Here is a 17,559-nt window from a genome sequence, read left to right as displayed (position 1 = left end):
CGGGTATAAAAGGCCCGGCGGCGGCCAGGGCGCCTCAGAGCGGCGGCGGGGCCGGGGTTTGTGTGTGCCCCAGCGTTGTGTGTGTCTGGGCCGGGGGCGGCGCCCGGCCGGGGTGTGCGAGGGGCCGCTGAGGGCCGTGTCCGTCCGGCTGCGGGAGGCTCTGAGCGCTCTGCGGGGGAGCAGGGCCTGTGGGTTGGGGGCGGCCCTCAGGAAGGGCCTGGCCGTGGGGGCAGGACCCCCGGGGGAGGGGCTGTCCGTGTGGGAAGGGGCGGCCGGTGTGTGGCCCTTGCACAGGGGAGAGGTGTCGTCCCGTGTTGTGGCTCCCGAGGGCCTGTGTTTTGGGGCACCTCCTGGGTGCTGACCTGTGAGGCGTTCGGGATGAGCAGCAGCTGCTGTGCCGGGGGAGCAGGGCTCATCCTGGCTCGAGGGACAGAACAACCCCCCTAGAGGCCCCCATCTGGTGACCTCTGAGGGGTTCTGTGCTTTGGGGCTTTGGCTCTTCTGCCTCCTGCTGGCTGTCAGCTGGAGAAGGTGGAGCTCTCTGCAGAGATGCGGGGCACTTGGTGTGGGCTTTTTTAATGTGGGTTTTTTTTAAGCAGTAAATGCGAGGCCCGGTTGCTCAGGGCTCAGCCGTCTCCCATTGCACAGAGGTGTAAATCTGCTTGAAGCTGTCCCGTGGGCAGAATTCTGTTGGTGCTGCTCCGGCAACAGGGTTTTCCACATTACCCCTTGGAAGCGTTTTCAAGCTCAGCCCAGCTGAGGTGTGAGAGGGCTTTGTGTTTTGGCTGCTGGTGCCCCATGGGAGGAACTGTTTTTTTCTCCTCCTTTGGTGCAGGCCGTTGTGCCTTCTTCCTGCTGTGGGCAGGCTGCAGGATGGATGGAGGAGCCGTGGGACAAAGCCCCCTTGTCTCTGGGGGCTGGGGTCGTTCTCTGGCGTGGGCTGTAGCCAACACAAAACTCACTGCAGATGTTTGGTGCTGCCACACGTTCCTGGTGGGTGTATTAAGGAGGCTGTGCTGCTAATGCAGCGAGCAAGGGCTGGTGCCCATGAGAGTGCAAAGTCTGCCCTTGTGTTTGGTCTGTGGGTGGGAGTTCAGACTGAAAGACAGAGTGAGGTGACAAGTGTGGGGTGTTTGGTGTGAGATGGCACTCGCTGACCTCTGCTTCCTCCCCTCCAGCTGCCACATCTTCCCCATGTGTTTGGGACCCTGGTTACAGCCTTTCCTGGTCCACAGTCATAGAATCACAGAATGGTTTGGGTGGGAAGGGACCTTAAAGGTCATCTTGTTCCAACCCCCCTGCCCTGGGCAGGTACACCTCCCACTAGACCAGGTCCCTGCATGCCAAAAACAGCCAGTGCCTTGCCTGTGATCCTCTTGGCCTGTGATGGGTGTGCATGGGCCTTGAGCAAGAAAGATCTTCTAGCAAAATCTCATTGATGTGTCATGGGGTGTTGTGTTCGGAGCTCTCGTGGATGAGGTTTCCTGTCCAGCTCAGACTCGCATCCCTTCCTTTGCAGTTATGCTCCATCATCTGCACAGCCTTGTTGTTTGACTCATGCTTGGCCTGGACTATCAAGAGGGTGAGAAATAGCTGTGAAGTCCAAATGAAGAAAGACCTGTGCTCCATCTTCTTTCCTGTCCCCTGCCCTGAATCCAAGGGCTTTGCCAGGCCCTTTTATCTAAAGTAGAAATTGCCTCTTTGTTTCCATGCATACAGGGAAGTAGGCTGGAGTGCAGTTTCAGCCCTACGTTGTAGCGTGGGTACCAACAAGGGGAGGCAGACAGTAACTTGTGGTTTTGTCTTTAGGGGCTGCGAGAAGCTGGTGAAGAGCGGCTGTGCTTGTGGTGTTGGGGAATTAAAACAGCATGAGTTTGTTCATGGGCACGTAAGAGTCGTGTGTGCACGTGGGCCAGAGGTAAGACTGCATGTGGAGCTTTAATTTCACTGTTTTCCTGTTTTGTGCTGCCGTAGTGCAGTTTGCTGCAGCTGCTCCATCAGAAATGCCTTTTGGGAGGAGCTGGGAGCCCCGTAGAGTGCTTTTGCCATTGCCAAGGGTGGGCAGGTTGCATGATCAAGCCAGGCTGTTGTGAGAAGAGCTTTTGGCTGATTGGGTATTAATTAGTTTTGGAGTGAAATATGAGGAATGCAAAATACTATTTTAAGCTTCAGCTTGGCTGAGAGAAGGAAGGAAGGAAATGAGGCCCTGGGGATTAATGAAATGATTTCACTGATGTTTTTGTGGGGCAATAAGCCTGGAGTCAGAGTGCTTTTGACTCACTGTACTCAGCTGAGGTCACAGACTTTTGCATCTAATCCCTTCCTAGGGCACTGGCTGGGTGGTTTTATGAGGCTGAGCCTCGGGCAGGCTTCCCAACAGACCCTGGCGAAGGGTCTGAGCGGAGCACAAAGCCCCTGGGATTGCCAGCTCTGCCACAGCTTCTTGGGTGCGGAATGAGAGCCAGCTGCAGTGTGTGTGTGTTGTGTCCCCACAGCTGCTCCTGCCCGATATGATGGGGCTGAGCCACACAGCTCAGCAGCTTGATGTTCAGCTGTGGTGGCTAAAGGATGTATACAAAGAAAACTGGCAATCTGTGAGGCATGGAGAGGTGCTGCTCTTGTTTGGCTGCTTTAGTTCTTACACCCCTTGTCGTAATCGGGTCGTACCAAGGTTGGAAGCGGGGCCAGGGGAGTGAGGAGCTGTGAATCCTGTGTTGCGGCTGCCGGAGCTGGATGGCTTTCATGGGCGAGTATAGTGCTTGGATGTCCAGAGCTGTCGCTTCAACATCCTTCAGCAGCACTAAAGCAGCTTTGAAGAAAACCAATACCCAAGAACTTGCTGGGAAAGGCCAAGTCAGGAAAAAAGGTTGATTGCAGGAAAGTGTGATACATATACAGGGAGAACTAAGTCAGAAAAAGTTCAGCTGCTTCGATGTCCAAGTTAAACAAAGCACATGTATTAATGAAAATACCCCTTCCACGGGCTCCTGCACAAAAGTCGGATGTGTCAAGCCCCTGGTTCTGGCTACTACACCCAGGCGTTAGCTGAAAAATGAGGTTCTGTAGCAGCCCAAGAGGTCACCTCTGCAGCTGCAGCGGGGTGAGAGCAGGGATAGAAATCTGGGCTGGTCACATTTGTTTGGATGCCTTTCATAGCAGTGCAGTAGTGTTCTGACAATCTTTGCTGGTTAATCATGTAAATAGGCAAAAGGCACAGAGGGCAGGTGTGAGATTTGCCGCTGATGTATGGGCAGGGTAGCTGGAGTTGGAAGTGAACCATCGGGTCCTATCCATCTTCTGGTCAAAGCAAAATCCATTCCTCTTGTCTATTGTCTACTCTCTTATCCGGTCTTGTTTTTAAAGCCCAGTGCAACAGAGCTTCCAGCCTTCTGCAAAGGAGACTATTCCCATTGCTCATAAATCTACTATCAGGAAGCTGTTTCCAAGATTAAAGCTTAAATATTTCCCCTCTCCAGTTTCATGCCCCAGCTCCCAATTCCCTCCCTGCTATAATCACCAGGTTTTGGTTTCCTACCAGCAGCTGGCGCTTGATGTGGACACATGCTGGGGTCTCCATACCCCACACCAAGACCCCAGAAGCCACCGTGCCATGTCTGTCCCAAGAAGATCTGTGGTGGGACGCTCTGGAAATGGGGTGTGCTCCTCAAATGCTTGTAAATGGCTCAGCCAGGCTTTGGGCAGGCAATTGTGTAATGGCGTTTAGAAAAATATCCCTTGCCGTATTTCCCTCTTGGCTAGTTTAAGAGCTGCTCAGAGCGCTGACTTAGCGTTTGGCCCATGGATGGAGTAGTTAAAGGTCATTATCTGGGCAAGGCTTGTGTGGTTTTTGGGACAAACTGTCAGTGCACTGGAAGTGGACTGGAGTTCAGGGTCTGCTGTGGATATCGTACCACCTATGGCAGGAATGGTTGTTCCTGAAACTGCAATAATAAACCATAGTGGTGAGCCCTTGGATCTGCAAAATCTACGTGGTGTGCGGGCAGGGGTTTCTAACGGAGGAGTGAGCAAGGGAAGGAAACACACAGGATGTCTGGGAGCAAGGGAGCAGTGTGGGATCCCAAGTCTCTTGGCTGTGGCACTCAGCCCTTCATTAGTAAAGCTTGGAGAAGACCCCAATTCTTTTCATCAGACCCTAAAATAAGATGAAGCCAAGGCACCAGTCACGGGAGAGGCTGATTTCTTGGCAGAGGCAGCTCTGTGTGATGGAAGAGGCAGGATGTGGCTTTCCCCAGCGCCCCTGGGCACGGAAGCAGGGGAGGGTCCCAGTTGTCCCATTCTGGGAGCTCTGGGGGGCTTTTCACACCAGCCTTTGATGTCCCTCCCAGCCTTCACTGCCCTTGACCCTGCCATTCCCAGAGCCATTTTGGGGCAGCTCCTTGAGTTGGTAGGGGGAGAGGCTCCTGTGAGCAGCCCTTCTCTTCTAACCTCTCCTGTCACCTGAAGTCACCCCATCACTTCTCCCTGCAAGCTGGCTAATTTCCAGGGTCTCAGTCCTCTGTTGGTACTTCAGGGGAGTTGAGGATCTGGACAGGAAAGGTGCTGGCCTCTTCTAATACCCTGTACCACTGGATAAAATCTTCTGTACATTCTTGATTTTTATTTTTACATGAAAAAGCAACACTGAGATTTCCTCCTGACATTTAACTCAGTCAGTAAGTGACAAAAGGAATAAACATTCCTGTTTCACTGGGACAAAGGCTCCAAGATCCTGCTGTGACTAAAATGTTTCATCATTTCCGAAGTGAAGTGTTTCAGTGGGGGGGGGGGGAGGAATAAGAAAAGAACTAAAAATGACACGTTTCAATGTTTTTCTAATTATTTTCTCTATTTTGGCTGAAGCTATTAGTCAAATTTGGCCCCACTTCACAAATAGCTTTGGAACCTTCCAAAACGTTTATTTTGGTGACTTTTCCCGTCATTGATTTGATCTCTGCCCTGCTCGCCAGTGCAGTGCGTGTTTCCGTTCACCCCTGAGCGCTTTCCTTTCAGGTTTACTGCCGAGACCTGCTTTGGCACCCCAGCACTGCGCAACTCCCGCAGCCGCCAGCCTTCCCCCAGGCAGACTGGGGCTGCCTCTACCCTTTCCCACAGTGGAGGTATGTCGAAACGCACACGTGTGCACGTTGGGTGTTCCCATGTGCTCACACCACAAGACTCTTGCTCATCTGTGTGTCTCTTTCTTACATGTGGATGGAGCCTCAGTGCCACACGGTGATGGTGCAGGATCTGTTTCAGAAGGCTGATCTGGTGCTGTCAAAGGAGTTCCACCCCGTGACATACCTAGACTGATCCTCCATTCCAAGTCCCTCCCAGTCGCTGGCACAACATGGTTGTTGGATTCCAGGTAAGCAATGTTTTTCTCCCCAAAACCCGGCTGCTATGAGCGTGTTGCCTTTGCAGCTCAGCAGCAGTCCTGGAAACGAGCTGGAGAACTTGCAAACCAAGGAACGGCGCACAGGCTGGGATCTTTGCTGTTGCCTCTGTTTGTCCTCATGCCTGCTCTGCCTGCATGAGTCAGAGGAACAACATCTGTTGATTTTTAGGGTCACAGATGGCTTTGTTTATCTTGTTAATCGTGAGCGTGGCCTGTGACTGACACATGGCTGCTTTCAGTGGTGGGTACTGAGGCTTAGAAGGGACATTCTTCAGTTGGTCAGTTTTGGACCTTATGTAGCATCCACTGTGGCTTACTCCATGCGTGGCCCAGGGAACTGCTCTGCTCAAGGGTGGATGTTGCTCCAGGGCTAGTGGAGAGGTGGCAGAGCCCCATCCCTCTCCTTACGCTTGGGCACTGCCCAGCCTCAGGAGGAGGGCTCTGCAGCACCATCTAAAGCACAGTGCTCTTCAGGTCACTGAATTTGTGTTGAGCCAGTTGTTTTCTTAGCATCCTTTTGCTCACCTTTCTTCTCAAGGTGCCTCAGTGAAGGGGCTGCTTTGAATTGCCTCTATCCTGATCCCTTCTACGTATGAGTTGGTTGTTGAGCCTGTAACTTTGGGACAAGCAGATAATCTAAAGATAAGCAGGGTGGGTCACTCATGCCACTTCTGTCACTCACTCAGTCCTCCTCAGCATCCTGCTCGAAATACAGATTTCCAAGAAAAAAGTCCTGCAACTTCATTTAGTTTTGGAAAAATAAAATCTCAGTGCTAGTTTTACCCAAAGCCCTTCTTAGCATCTGATTTTTTTGCCAGCTAGGGTAGATGTATATTTTTTTTTTTCCCCCTTCCTTCTCCTGACTAGAAGGTAGAGAGGACTGATGCATTGTCACCTAAACTTGGAGCAGCCTATGCTGCAGCAGCTGATGAGGTTTTGCAAAATTAGAACCATCCCCAATTTTTCCCTGTCTCTTGGTATGATGGTGTGCCAGTTTTTCATCCTGCCTTTGTTCTGGAAGAGTCACCATATGCCTTAAAAAAAAAAAAAAAAAAAAAAAAAAAAAGAGTGTTGGAGTGAGTTGTCCTTGCCTGCCTTGAGTGAGAGATACTCCTGTGTGTGTCAAGGACCTTGCCCAACTGATGGTGGGGGGAGGTGTGTCCCCTTTGTCTTAAGGGATTTATAGCCACAGAGTTTCATTTCTGTGGCGCTCCAGGCTGCTCGGGGGATCACACTAGTGCAGTGACTGCAGCGTTTCTGTGCCAGTTGCTTGCATTCAGCTCCACTGCAGGGCACACGCTTGGCCAGTATCACTGTAACTTAAAGGCTGGCTCAGCCCTTTCATGACAAAGAGGCAGCTGTGGACATGGACCCATGCAAACGAGTGGGAAAAGAGGGAAGGAAACAGGCAGTATTTTCCCCAGCAAACTTCGCTGCTTTTTGAGATGGAAAGATGTCACTTCACTCTTCCTTCCTGCAGCACAAGGGAGAGTGAGTGAACCAGCTTTGGTTTAGCAATCCTAATATCGTATGTGAGCTTTACGGTGCTCATACAGGACAAACCATCCCTTCTGGCTTTTTGCTGCACTTCAACAGCTGCTGGCAGCTCTGCTTATGCTGTTGGAGGGTGAAGGAATAGCAGCACTGAGAGCAGCCATTAGCTTTTTCCAACTAGACCTTGGCAATCCCTGGGATATGAAGAGTCCAGAAGGAAGCAAATGGGCTTTGGCTGGGGTCTTGGAGCCTGAACGTGAGCTGCGCTAACAGAACTCACTGTACTGGTAGGGAAGTGAGGAGATTGCAATGTTTGCAATGAGCCCTGACACTCCCCTTCCTGAACTGGAAAACTTCCTGCCCATTTCTCTCTCCCCCTCTACCCCCAAATCCCTTCTCAGCAGGGACTAAGACACTTGCTTTCTAGGCTGGCTTAATACTGACACGAGATTGCATCCGTGTGTGTCAGTATGTATGCTTCCTCCCCCTGCAGCCTTCCCCCTGCTAATGATAGTTGAATCCCTTGGCTAATTTCAGCAGCATTTGGCAGAGAGGAGATGTCTCAAAAGCACCGAATTCCTGCAAGTTTCACAGGAGTGGCTGGTTTGGTTTAGTACCCAAATATGTGCCCCCTGTCAGGGGTCTTGGTCAGTTGGCCAGCTGGCAGAGTTGGGGCTTGGTTGGCACATACAGCTGAAAGCCAGCTGCAGCGTACTCCGGTTCCTCCACGTTATGGTGGGGAGCAGATATAGGGTGATAGAGGGCACTGCAGGGGAAGAGTAGGGGATACCTGGGGGGAATATGTGTGGGAATATACGTGTGTGAGACCTGGCGTTGCTGCAGCGCAGGGGCTACCACAGGCATGGGAAGGAGCTGTGATTATTGATGTGTGAGGAGAGATAGGGGATCTATAGGACATCAGTCCGTAAGGTCTTCTCCCACTCCCAGTACAGCCCCTGCTCAGCAAAGCAGTGGAGGACACGTTCTGTGTTAAAATGTACAAACAGCTCGATGGAAACACTAAGAATATAACCTTGCTTTAAATAAAAAGCTGAAAGCTGACCTAAAGTGAGTCAGTGATAGGTAGCCAGAGCCTATTCGTGCTGGTTTTGACCTACAAGGCAGGATTGCTAGCAGAAGCACTCAAGCAATGCAAGTCTGCCCAGCTGTAAAACTGCTATTCCATAGTGTCATACAGTTTTAAGAACAGGTGAAGAGTTTTCCAAAGCTTTAAGGAATGTGGTGCCCTTTCTTGGTTAAAGGGAGAATCATGGTTCTCTAAGTAAGTGCTATTGAAAAGCTCAATCCATTTCTCCCCACAAAAGCTCTGTATTTTCCCCCTCCTTTCTCCTGCCCCAGGAGGTGTTCTGCATCAGGCAGCATTTGCCGAACTTGGCTTTGGAGAATCCGTCTCCCTGCAGCTGCTTTTGCTGCTGCATCTCTGCAAATCATCAATATTCATGTGCTTCATTGGCAGAGCCTCTGAAGGGCTCTGGAAATCTGGAGCGGGATCCAGCGCTGGAAAAGCCTTTCCTGCATGGGGTCAGGGAGCAGCGGGCTGTGTGTTTGCCACGAGAGGGGGTTATGAGCCTGCAAGAGCCTGGGAGGAGTGGGTGCTGAGGGTGCTGGGACTCAGGGCAGGGTGCCCTGACAGGTCCTGGCTGGAATGGGCATCACCCTCCGGCTGCACCGAGCAGCTTTGTTGTGTGCTTCAGCCTGCTTGGGCCACCCTGGCGTGAGGTCTTGCCGCAGGGGTGGGTTGCAGAAGGCGACTTTATCTCACTCTGCAGGCTTTGCCACAGCTTCATCCCATTTTCCCTGTGGAGGATGGGATGACGGTGGATTAAGATGCGATAAGGCCTGATAAGTGCTGAGGGATGGTTAAGTGGGGTGGTGTTTAGGAGGAGTTGTGGCACCTGCCGCAAGGCAAATGGTGAGGCAGAAGCACGTTTGACAGGGAGGAGCTCAGTCCTTGTTTGCCCACAGGGTCTTGCTCCTGGATGACCTAGTCCGTGAGAGCTAAAGCAGAAGGCGATTTTCCTGACTGCAATCTGGATAAGAAAGGCTTTGCACACCCTCCCTCCTCTCGTCTGGATAAAAGCATCGCTTACCTTGAATGGATTTTCCCGTGAGCTGCCTCCACTGCCTCGTACCATTCTCTCCTTTGCGTTGATGCAACTATTTGTGTGATTGCAGAAAACCAGTTTGAGGAACTGATCTGTCTGATCCTGTTTATTTTTGTCCCCCTTTCCCAGGACAAAGAATACTTCCTTCGCAGGGGTTGCTTGAGCGTGTTGTGTTCTGGGGTCTGAGCTAATCTTCCTGCAGCCAACAGAACTGAAACTAAATTATCCTAGCATATTCCCTTGTACCTTTCTCTGCTGTAATATTAAAAGCCCTAATTTCTCCTGCGAGGTGATCTCCAAGTCATTGAAGCGGATACGTGTACAAAGAGCTTAAAGATGTTTGGTTTCAGCTTGAAATACTGACTGGGAATTGAGAGGCCTGCAGTTTATTCTGTTGTTTTCTGGGGTTTCTCTGTTGCTTTCTTCCACTATTTTGCAGCCTTCGTGCCCATGTGCAAAGACTAAAATGCTTGAGCAAGGGCTTGGATGTTTGAGTATCCTCCTGGGTGGGGTATTCTCTTCCACCATCAGAGAAGGTGGGACAGAGAACGTAGAAAAGGACACTAATTAGGAAATCCCCTTCTTTCTTTGAAGGGGGAGGGAAATATTTAACATTCATAGACTTAAAATTTCGGACTCAGTTTTGTGGTTTCCTCTCATCTATGCCTGTTAATGTGCCTTTGTGACCCCAAGGATTTTTCAGTCAATGAACCACCTTAAAGCAAGGACTAGTCCAGCGAGGACTATCAATGGGATCAAAAACCAGCCTAGTCTGTGAAATTTTTCTGTAACAGTTCCCATTTAAACCTCCTGTTTCTGCCCTGAGGCCGCTGCCAATAGCCCCAGTACAGCATTAAGCGTTCGGAGGCTACATGGTGGGCTGGACTGGTTCAGAAGGAGTAGAAACCTGCTGCCAGACAGGGATTATTAGCCCTGACAGCATCCAGCCTTGGTCATCAGGTAGCATTGCAGGCAGTTGTACTGAGAGGGGATCACAGGTGTGAGATACTCCATCAGGTATGGAGAACCTGTGGAGGCTTTTTAAGTATTCATAGTGAAACAGAAATTGGACGTGTTGGTTCTATTCAAAGTCCTGTTTTTTCCTCCTCTGTGCTGCAGCCTCTGTGATTTTTTGGCTCCTGTGTTTAATTTGCACCTGCTCCAGAGTTTAGATTGCCTCCAACGATGTCTGAGTCTGTGGCCCTGCAGTTGCTGCCACAGCAAAGTCCTGGTCTCATTTTTGGATGTCAGGACACTAATTGGGTATTTGCCCTCCGTGGCCTTTTGCTCAGGATTTGACACCTTGGGAACGGTAGAGGTTCTGGGTCTGTGGAGTCAGGCCGGGTACATGCTGTGCAGCTGCAGCGTTTGCAGTTGAATTCTTCTGTTGAGGTATCCTTCATGGTCTGTCTGCTGCACGGAGATGAGTAATAGTCCCTGGTCCCCATCCATCAAACATAATTAGGTCCATTTCCTAACGAGCCCTCAGACTGCTCAAGTGGGAGCTGAGAGGAAGACAGAGCACCTTGTCAACAGGCATCGCTTCCAGGAAGAACCAACAGCCTCTTCCACGGTGCTGGGGCTGGCTCTGGCGTGGGTTGCGGAATCCCAGTTTGCTGGACCAACAAATAGCAGGAGCCCAAATATCTACCTAAAGAGGTTAAAAGCCCCAAGTGATGAAACCCTTAGGGGGCAGGATGAAATTAGGTACTCGCTGATGCTTTGTGCTTTTCTGGGCCAGCGTGTTCAGTGTTGTGGTCCTGACTAATGACCTGGACTCCTGCTTCCCATAAACTGGGGGATCCTGGGCAAATCTTACAGTGTTTTTCCCTGAAGTGACTGTGGTTTGTATTTCCTGAGAAATGATTTGTTTTTTAGATGGTATCAATTAAAAAATCTGAAGCTGTTCCAGAGAGGGTGTTGGTTGGATGAGTGTCTCGATTTATTTGTTTTATTGGGTTTTGTTGGTTTTTACATTATTGACGCATCCATTCGGCCACATACCAAGGAGAATGTGGAGGGGAGGGGTTAGACTAAAGCAACTATGTCTTTTGAAATGTCCATTAATCTCCATTTATGCAGGGAATTTTTTTCCAAAGGTTGCAATTAAAACGTGTTCCAGTTGACCTGGTAAGTTGTCCTCCGCTCTCTGATTTAGTACCTTAACAAAATGTCCTGAATTTGACTTTTCGTGTGGCTTGGTGAGTTGGTTTGGCTTTTTTTACATTCAAGATCTTGAAGTGGGGTGACAATTGTGTCCCTTCATGAGTGGACATGCGGTAGCTCGGTACTGTTAGGGTCTCCACACACTTTCCACGTGTGCTTTGGATCCTGTGTCTTTTGGTCTCGTTCATCACCATCCCCTCCTGGCCAAGGCTCGTACCCTAATGCACAGACCATGCTATCATTGAGCAGGTCCATGCAGGCTCTGCGGAATATACCCTTTTTGGAATAAAGTTTTTGCTGAACGGCATGGAAGCTGAAGTAAATTGGTTTTTTGCCAGTTTAGCTTGCTGAAACAGTTTGGCGCAGGGTGTGATGAGTGCGTGGGCCAGGGCGGATGGCCAGCCAGGAGGGCAGGGCTGGGGCAGCCAGCAGTTGTGCTGTTTAGGATTCTGTGGAATTGATGCTGTTGCTGCTCAGGTTTGAGCACCCTGCTTTGACCTGCCTGCGTGCCCGAACAAGTCAGTGCCGTGTGCGGCATAAGAACCAGTGTCCTGGTCCTTTAGGTCTTTATTTTTTCACGGGACAAGTTATAAGTGAGCCTGACTTTCTCTTTTGGCTTTGCCGTTCTTGGGTCTCTGGCTGGCAAGTATAATTAACAAGGGCCGGGGTTTGTAATTCCTGGCACAGATACAGCATTAATGGATTTGTTCAGTTCCCTTTTATCAGCCTTTCCAGCCTGCCTCTTATCTCATTACTTTGGGGAGGGCTGAGATGGGATTAGAAGAATGTGAAGGCCTGATAAATGGAGATAGAAACCAAAGAGCCGGGGCAGATCAATACAGGTCCATCATGAAGACTTGTGGAGAGCTTGTGGGGCTGACTAATTGAATGGACCCAAATCCCGGGGAACGAGGCTGCTAAAGGATGGTGCTGGATCTCAGGGACCCCAGCGGAATGTGTCACAGCAGTCATGAAACCTGTTGGCCTGGGTGAAAGTGGAGCACATGTGAAGGCATCTGGCACTTTGCTTCCTGCAAATCAATCCTGTGCTTCTGTTCTCCTGACTCAGCAGTTCCCTGTAGTGCTGATTAGCATCTTGGCTGGATGAAACTTTCCCAGGCTTCACAGCGCTGGGAAGAGTTGCTGGTGCCTCCTGCATCTAAAGAAGCCACTTATGTTATTTGTGCTCCTCTCACCGCAGAGGTGAACTGTGATATGTGGAACATATTAGTCACTGCAGAGGGCTCTGGGTGGGATCCGGAAGAAAGAGAGGCAAATGGACGGCTGCTGTTTGGTATGGGGATAAGGATGCAGAGTTTGGAAACTTCTGCAAGCCATCTAACACACCTGAGGTTGCCAAGGGAGTGGAAAACAGGTCTTGTGGGAACAGGTATCTCTGCACCTGGAGCAATACCACGAGAGTGACCTTTATTCTGAATGCTGGGCAAGCTGGTGCCTCCTTATGCATCCTTCTTTTTTCTTATCCTCATCAGCTGAAGGGGAGTATGTGCTTATGGTGGGGCTTGTAGGCAGCCTTGTTGTCTTCCTGTTCAGATGGAGGCAAAGAGTAAGTCTCCCTGCTCAGCACAGAGTCATCCGTCAGCACACGTGGTCTCGGGAATTTTGCTTCAGGAGCCTGGTTCCAGCATGGCCACTGACACAAAAACTAGCTTGTCCTCTGCGAGCAGGGGAGGGCTCGTAGGGTCCTTCCCCTGCAGGGCTGCTCTCTGTCTTTCTTTGCTGGGGTTCGTGAGGCTCCTAGCCTGCAGGAAAGTGGGGAAGGGGGAGTTCTGTCCTTCCTCCATGCCTGCTGGGATCAGCGTGTCAAGGACTTTCTGGTGGATGTGGACACTGAGTAATTTCTGTGCTGCGTGACTGTGCTGTGACTGTACTGCGTTCCAGCTGAGCTTTGGCACAAACCCAGCCAGGAGTTGAGACTGAGCTTCTCAAATTGGCTCTTGGGGCATAGCTCTTCTCCCTGTTTTCATTTAAACCAATTCTTTCACTTCTGCTTGGAAGCTCTGAAAAACATCCCAGGACTCTCCTGGGGACCCCTCTTTTCGACGCCAGCTCTGCCGCCCCTCTCTCACTTCTTCACACGTTTTCTCAGGCTTCTGTTTCCTGTGCATCTCCAGCAAGAACCTGGGAAGATCTCTCTCTTCACCTGGCATTGGTCACAGATCTCTGCTCAATCTCTTTCTCCTCCCTGCTGCCTTTCCCTTCCCCTGATTCCCTCCTTTAATTTGCCTTTGCTTATTTTGAATACAAAGCTCCTCCATCACAGTGTTTATAGTTTGTAAAGCCTTGGGCCCATTGCTTATTCTCCTTCTTATATCCCTACTTAACCGCCTTGGCTCCCTGTGCCCTTTCTCTGCTTCCAAAGTATCCAGGATGAATCACAGTCCCTGTCCCCAGCTGTCTGCTGCATAGTTCCCATATCCCAGGAACCCAGTTCCCAGACACTGCAGCAGTTCAGTCACAAAGTCCTCCTCTTTCTCATCCCTTAAAAATTGCTTTCTCTGGAGTCAGCTGCAGACGTCTTCGCCCCTCTCATGAGCCTCCCGAGCTAGGAGCAGCCTTGAACAAGATCTCTCTCGTCTGCACAATGCCCAGGACATACCCAGTGTGGGCATCCGCCAACTCAGCCGGTCCTCGGAGCATCCTCACCTAGTTTGGAAGCTGCTGAGTCGATGCTGGCTGGCACGTGCTGGCACTGGGCTTATCTCCCTGGCACTAAGTAAATGTCATCAGCCTGCTTCATATTCACTTTTCCATATCAGCTTTTGACATGGTTTCCCTTCGTCTCTTCCCAAAATAGGCTGGTCTGCTCTAACACACAAATACCCCGGTTCCCATCTTTGCGAGGGTGTGGTGAGGAATGAGTATTGGCCACATCCCAGCTCTGTTCTCCTCCAAGAGCTCCTGGATCAGGATTGCTTTTTTTTTTTTTTTGGGTGAACTGACTCTTCAAGCCACATTTTGTGTCCAGAGAAGCAAAGTGAAGCTGATGTTCACGTGCCAGTGGGGACTGACGCAATTGGAGAGCGAGTGTACAGTGAGCAGAAGACAAGTGGGACAAGGATGTGGGATACGGGACTGACGCAATTGGAGAGCGAGTGTACAGTGAGCAGAAGACAAGTGGGACAAGGATGTGGGATACTTCGGTCTGAGACCGATTTTGTCAGCCAGTCGTGGAACTTGGTGTCAGGGAGACAGATCCACATCCTTGAGTCAGGGCTGGTGGAGAGGAGGGGCAGGAGAGCATGGTTAGGCCGTTGGAGCTGTACTGGAGCAGGACTGGAGCTGTAAGGAGCCAGGGATGCGACACATGCCAAGCCTGTGCTGTGGAGCAGGAGCAAGGCCAACCAAAGGGCAGGGAGCACTGGGGGTGCGAGCAGCAAGGCAGGGACCAGGGTGGGAAGCCAAGGGAGTGACTTGCTGTAGTGAAGTCCTCCTTGGTCAGGGTGCTGCGGTAGGAGCCAAGCGGGTCCACCCAGGTGGGGGAGAACAGTCTGCTCTTGCTCTGGGTGGCCTCTGGATGAGATAGCATCTCTGCCACCAAGGTGGAGCGTGGGTAGACTGAGCTTAGGCCCATTTGCTCCTCTCTGGAGAAGAGCACCCAGAGTTTAAATTTCCTGACTGCCACATTTTTCCTGCCTGGGACTTGTGTCTTCCTCCCCTTCCCCAGGCAACAGCATCCGAACTGAAATAATTCTGCGGATGGAGACCAGGATGCTGTCACTGGAAGTCCTTCCCATTGGGCCAGGGTCTCTCAGGTAGAAACCTGGGACTCAAAGCAGCCCGCAACGCGGGCGAAGGCTGCAAAGCCAGCCATGCACAACCACTCACCAGCTCTGGATGCTTTTCCTTGGTGGAAATGTTCTCACGCACGTCAGAACCCGCTGCTGCCTTCACTCACCTCCTGTCAAAGGGGACAGCTTGATCTCCTCTCCTGTCCTCCAGAGACGCGAGGTCCAGCTTGTCCCATGCCTGTGCATGGACAGTGGCCGGCAGGAAAAGCGAGCCAGGCCAGCTCAAAATAGACTGCTTCTTGGAGTTTTCCATGAGACCTTTGAGACTCCTTATCTCCCCGCTGCCGTTCTGGCACAGGACAAGTTGCAGATGGAGCAGCCTCCATAAGCAATGTTACCTCGGTCACCCCAAAGCTTCCTGCTGCCTGGGCAGGACGCGAGGCCATTGTCCCGTGGGATAGCGGCTGCTGCAGGGTGCACAGCAGCCTCTTGTTTAGCAGGATTAATTGGGTGGAAAAGAAACCTGCCCAGTATTGTGGGGATGGGGGATATTGAGAAGCCTGGCTTTGGCGAGAGCAGCTTTAGCGGGGATTGGGCGTCCAGGCTTTGTAAGCCGCTGAAAAGATGCCAGCGTTCAGAAGGTGGGTCTTGTACCTCTCCTGCCGTAATATCTGCCTTGCTTTCAGCAATGCAGAAGGCAGTGGGGACAGCCCAAGTCACCCTAAGGTCTGTGATCCTCCTCCTCTGTAAAAACAAGTGTATTCCTGCTAGGAAGCAGGCAGAGCTGCTTCTCTGCTTGATGGGAGGTTGGTCCTGCTTGCCAGGCTCCTCCCGCATGAACCATGGGGTTCATGGTTCCATGCTCGGGTGTCACCAAGCTGTAGGTTTGTTTGGAGCCCCAGGGAAGGTTTGGCAGTGTGACCTCCTGCCGCTTTCCACAAGTGCTTTCCTGACCCTGTAGGATTTTCTTGTGGCCTTAATGAGACATCTGGGGGCAATTAGTTTTCCGTTTTATGACATGCCTGGCTTTTCTCATTGAGTGTGGCATGGTGGGGCTATGCTGGTTCTCCAGCCACATCTGGGATGAAGGGAGGGGAGGCAGGAGGTGCTGAGTCAAGCTTTGCATCCAGCCTTTTCCTTCCTGGTGCTCGGTGCTGCTCAGTGCCTTGTGTGCCTGTACAGGCTCCGGGTCTCGGCGTAATCCTGTACGAGCTCTGATGCACAGCGATGGAGGATCAGTCCTGCTGTGACCTGCTGCTCTCATGCAAGTCCTGAGATTAAGGTTGAGCCCGTTTCCCACCCGCAGTATCCTGAGGTTTCCTAGAGTAAGAGGTTACAGAGAGGATTAGACAGAAGTCTTTGCTGCTGCGGTAAACCATGTTTTTTCGCGGCTGCCAATTATGCGGGGAGGAGAGGCAGCGTAGACTGGCGTTTCCCAGGGACCATGGCAGTATCGCTGACCCCAATTATTTCCAAGTGATAAATCACCACCTGTCCCTGGTCTATCATAAACTACAATACTGTAGGTTAAAGAGGAAATAATGAGCATCCTTTATCATTGCTTTTTAGTTCTAGGGTTTTTGGGGGTGATGTTTCTGAGGTTTTTCTCTATGACCCCGAGAGTGTATAAACTTCACCTAGAGGTGTGTGATCACTTAGGAACTGAGGCTTTGAGAGTGGCACTAAAACTCACGAGACCTCCAGCATGTTTGTGAGGGCTTCCATCGCCAGCAGGGACCAGCTAAAGGGGACCCCTCCATTGCGAGGCTTGAATTATTTTGGACAGAGTTGCCATCATTTTTATTTTACAGAGGGGGAAACTGAGGCACAGAAGAGCGATGTTCCTTCCTGCTAGAAGCGAGGATTTCTGGGGCTTCGTGTGATGTTTGGCCCATAAGGTCTCCCTAGCCTGACCAGTACCTGTGCTGGAGAGGATGCTGACGCTTCCTGATGCAGGATTTGCAGCAAAGGTGAGCCCGTACTCGGTGCTAGGAGGAACCAAAAGGAGAAGATGATGCTGGGCAGCAGCTCCATTATGATTTCTGAGAATGAGGGTGATTTTAGACAAGTTCTGATGATCCATCCCTTTACTAGGCTAACACATGTGCAGATCTGCAGAAAACACTCTAAGAAATCTATTAGAAATCCTGCACGGAGGAAAAGGCCATTGAGCTGTTGCGCTGGGACCGACAGCTTTTTTGTCTTTTATTTTCCCCTTGTAGTTCATTTGATCAGCTAATGGTCTTTGCTGACAGGTATTTATCAGCCTGAACGTGCTTTCCCTGGTCTTGGAAAAATAGAAATCTTTACTCCTGGCTCCAATAAAAAAAATCAGCTCAATATCCCTGAACGAGCAAGTCTGAATATCAATCCTTCTCTTGGCATCTCAGCTCGGGGAGTCGTTAAGAGGAGAATGGCAAAAGCAGAAAGCAAAGCCACCCAAGGTTAGAAACAGGCCTGACTATTATTATTAATTTTTTTTTCAGCCAGAAATTTCATGTGTTTAATGAGCTGAGGGGCATAGCGTGCTAGCAGCTATCCCCAGGGCTGGAAGCAAAGCTGCCCCAGCACAGCTCACTGCAACGTGTGAAACGGCCCCGTTCTGCCGTGGGAGAGGATTTGTGGA

At 50.9% G+C, this 17,559-nt stretch overlaps 1 long non-coding RNA gene across 3 annotated transcripts; it reads left to right on the top strand.

Moving 5' to 3' along the window:
* The first annotated feature begins 844 nt into the window (after nucleotides 1–844).
* On the top strand, nucleotides 845–16,880 carry LOC128900552 (uncharacterized). 3 transcript variants are annotated; one of them, XR_008463310.1, is made up of 5 exons: nucleotides 845–1,582; nucleotides 1,810–1,918; nucleotides 5,011–5,117; nucleotides 5,218–5,365; nucleotides 16,745–16,880. It is a non-coding gene; the product is annotated as an uncharacterized LOC128900552 (long non-coding RNA). The 3 variants fall into 3 exon arrangements; XR_008463309.1 differs by lacking the exon at nucleotides 16,745–16,880 and adding an exon at nucleotides 8,876–10,887 and having other exon boundaries at nucleotides 5,224–5,365; XR_008463308.1 differs by lacking the exon at nucleotides 16,745–16,880 and adding an exon at nucleotides 8,876–10,887.
* Nucleotides 16,881–17,559: the final 679 nt, after the last annotated feature.

Source organism: Rissa tridactyla, chromosome 22, assembly GCF_028500815.1.
Source record: "Rissa tridactyla isolate bRisTri1 chromosome 22, bRisTri1.patW.cur.20221130, whole genome shotgun sequence".
In the NCBI taxonomy this organism is placed as follows: domain Eukaryota; kingdom Metazoa; phylum Chordata; class Aves; order Charadriiformes; family Laridae; genus Rissa; species Rissa tridactyla.
The sequence above is the reverse complement of the archived record's forward strand: the minus strand, read 5'-3'. Positions and strand labels throughout refer to the sequence as shown.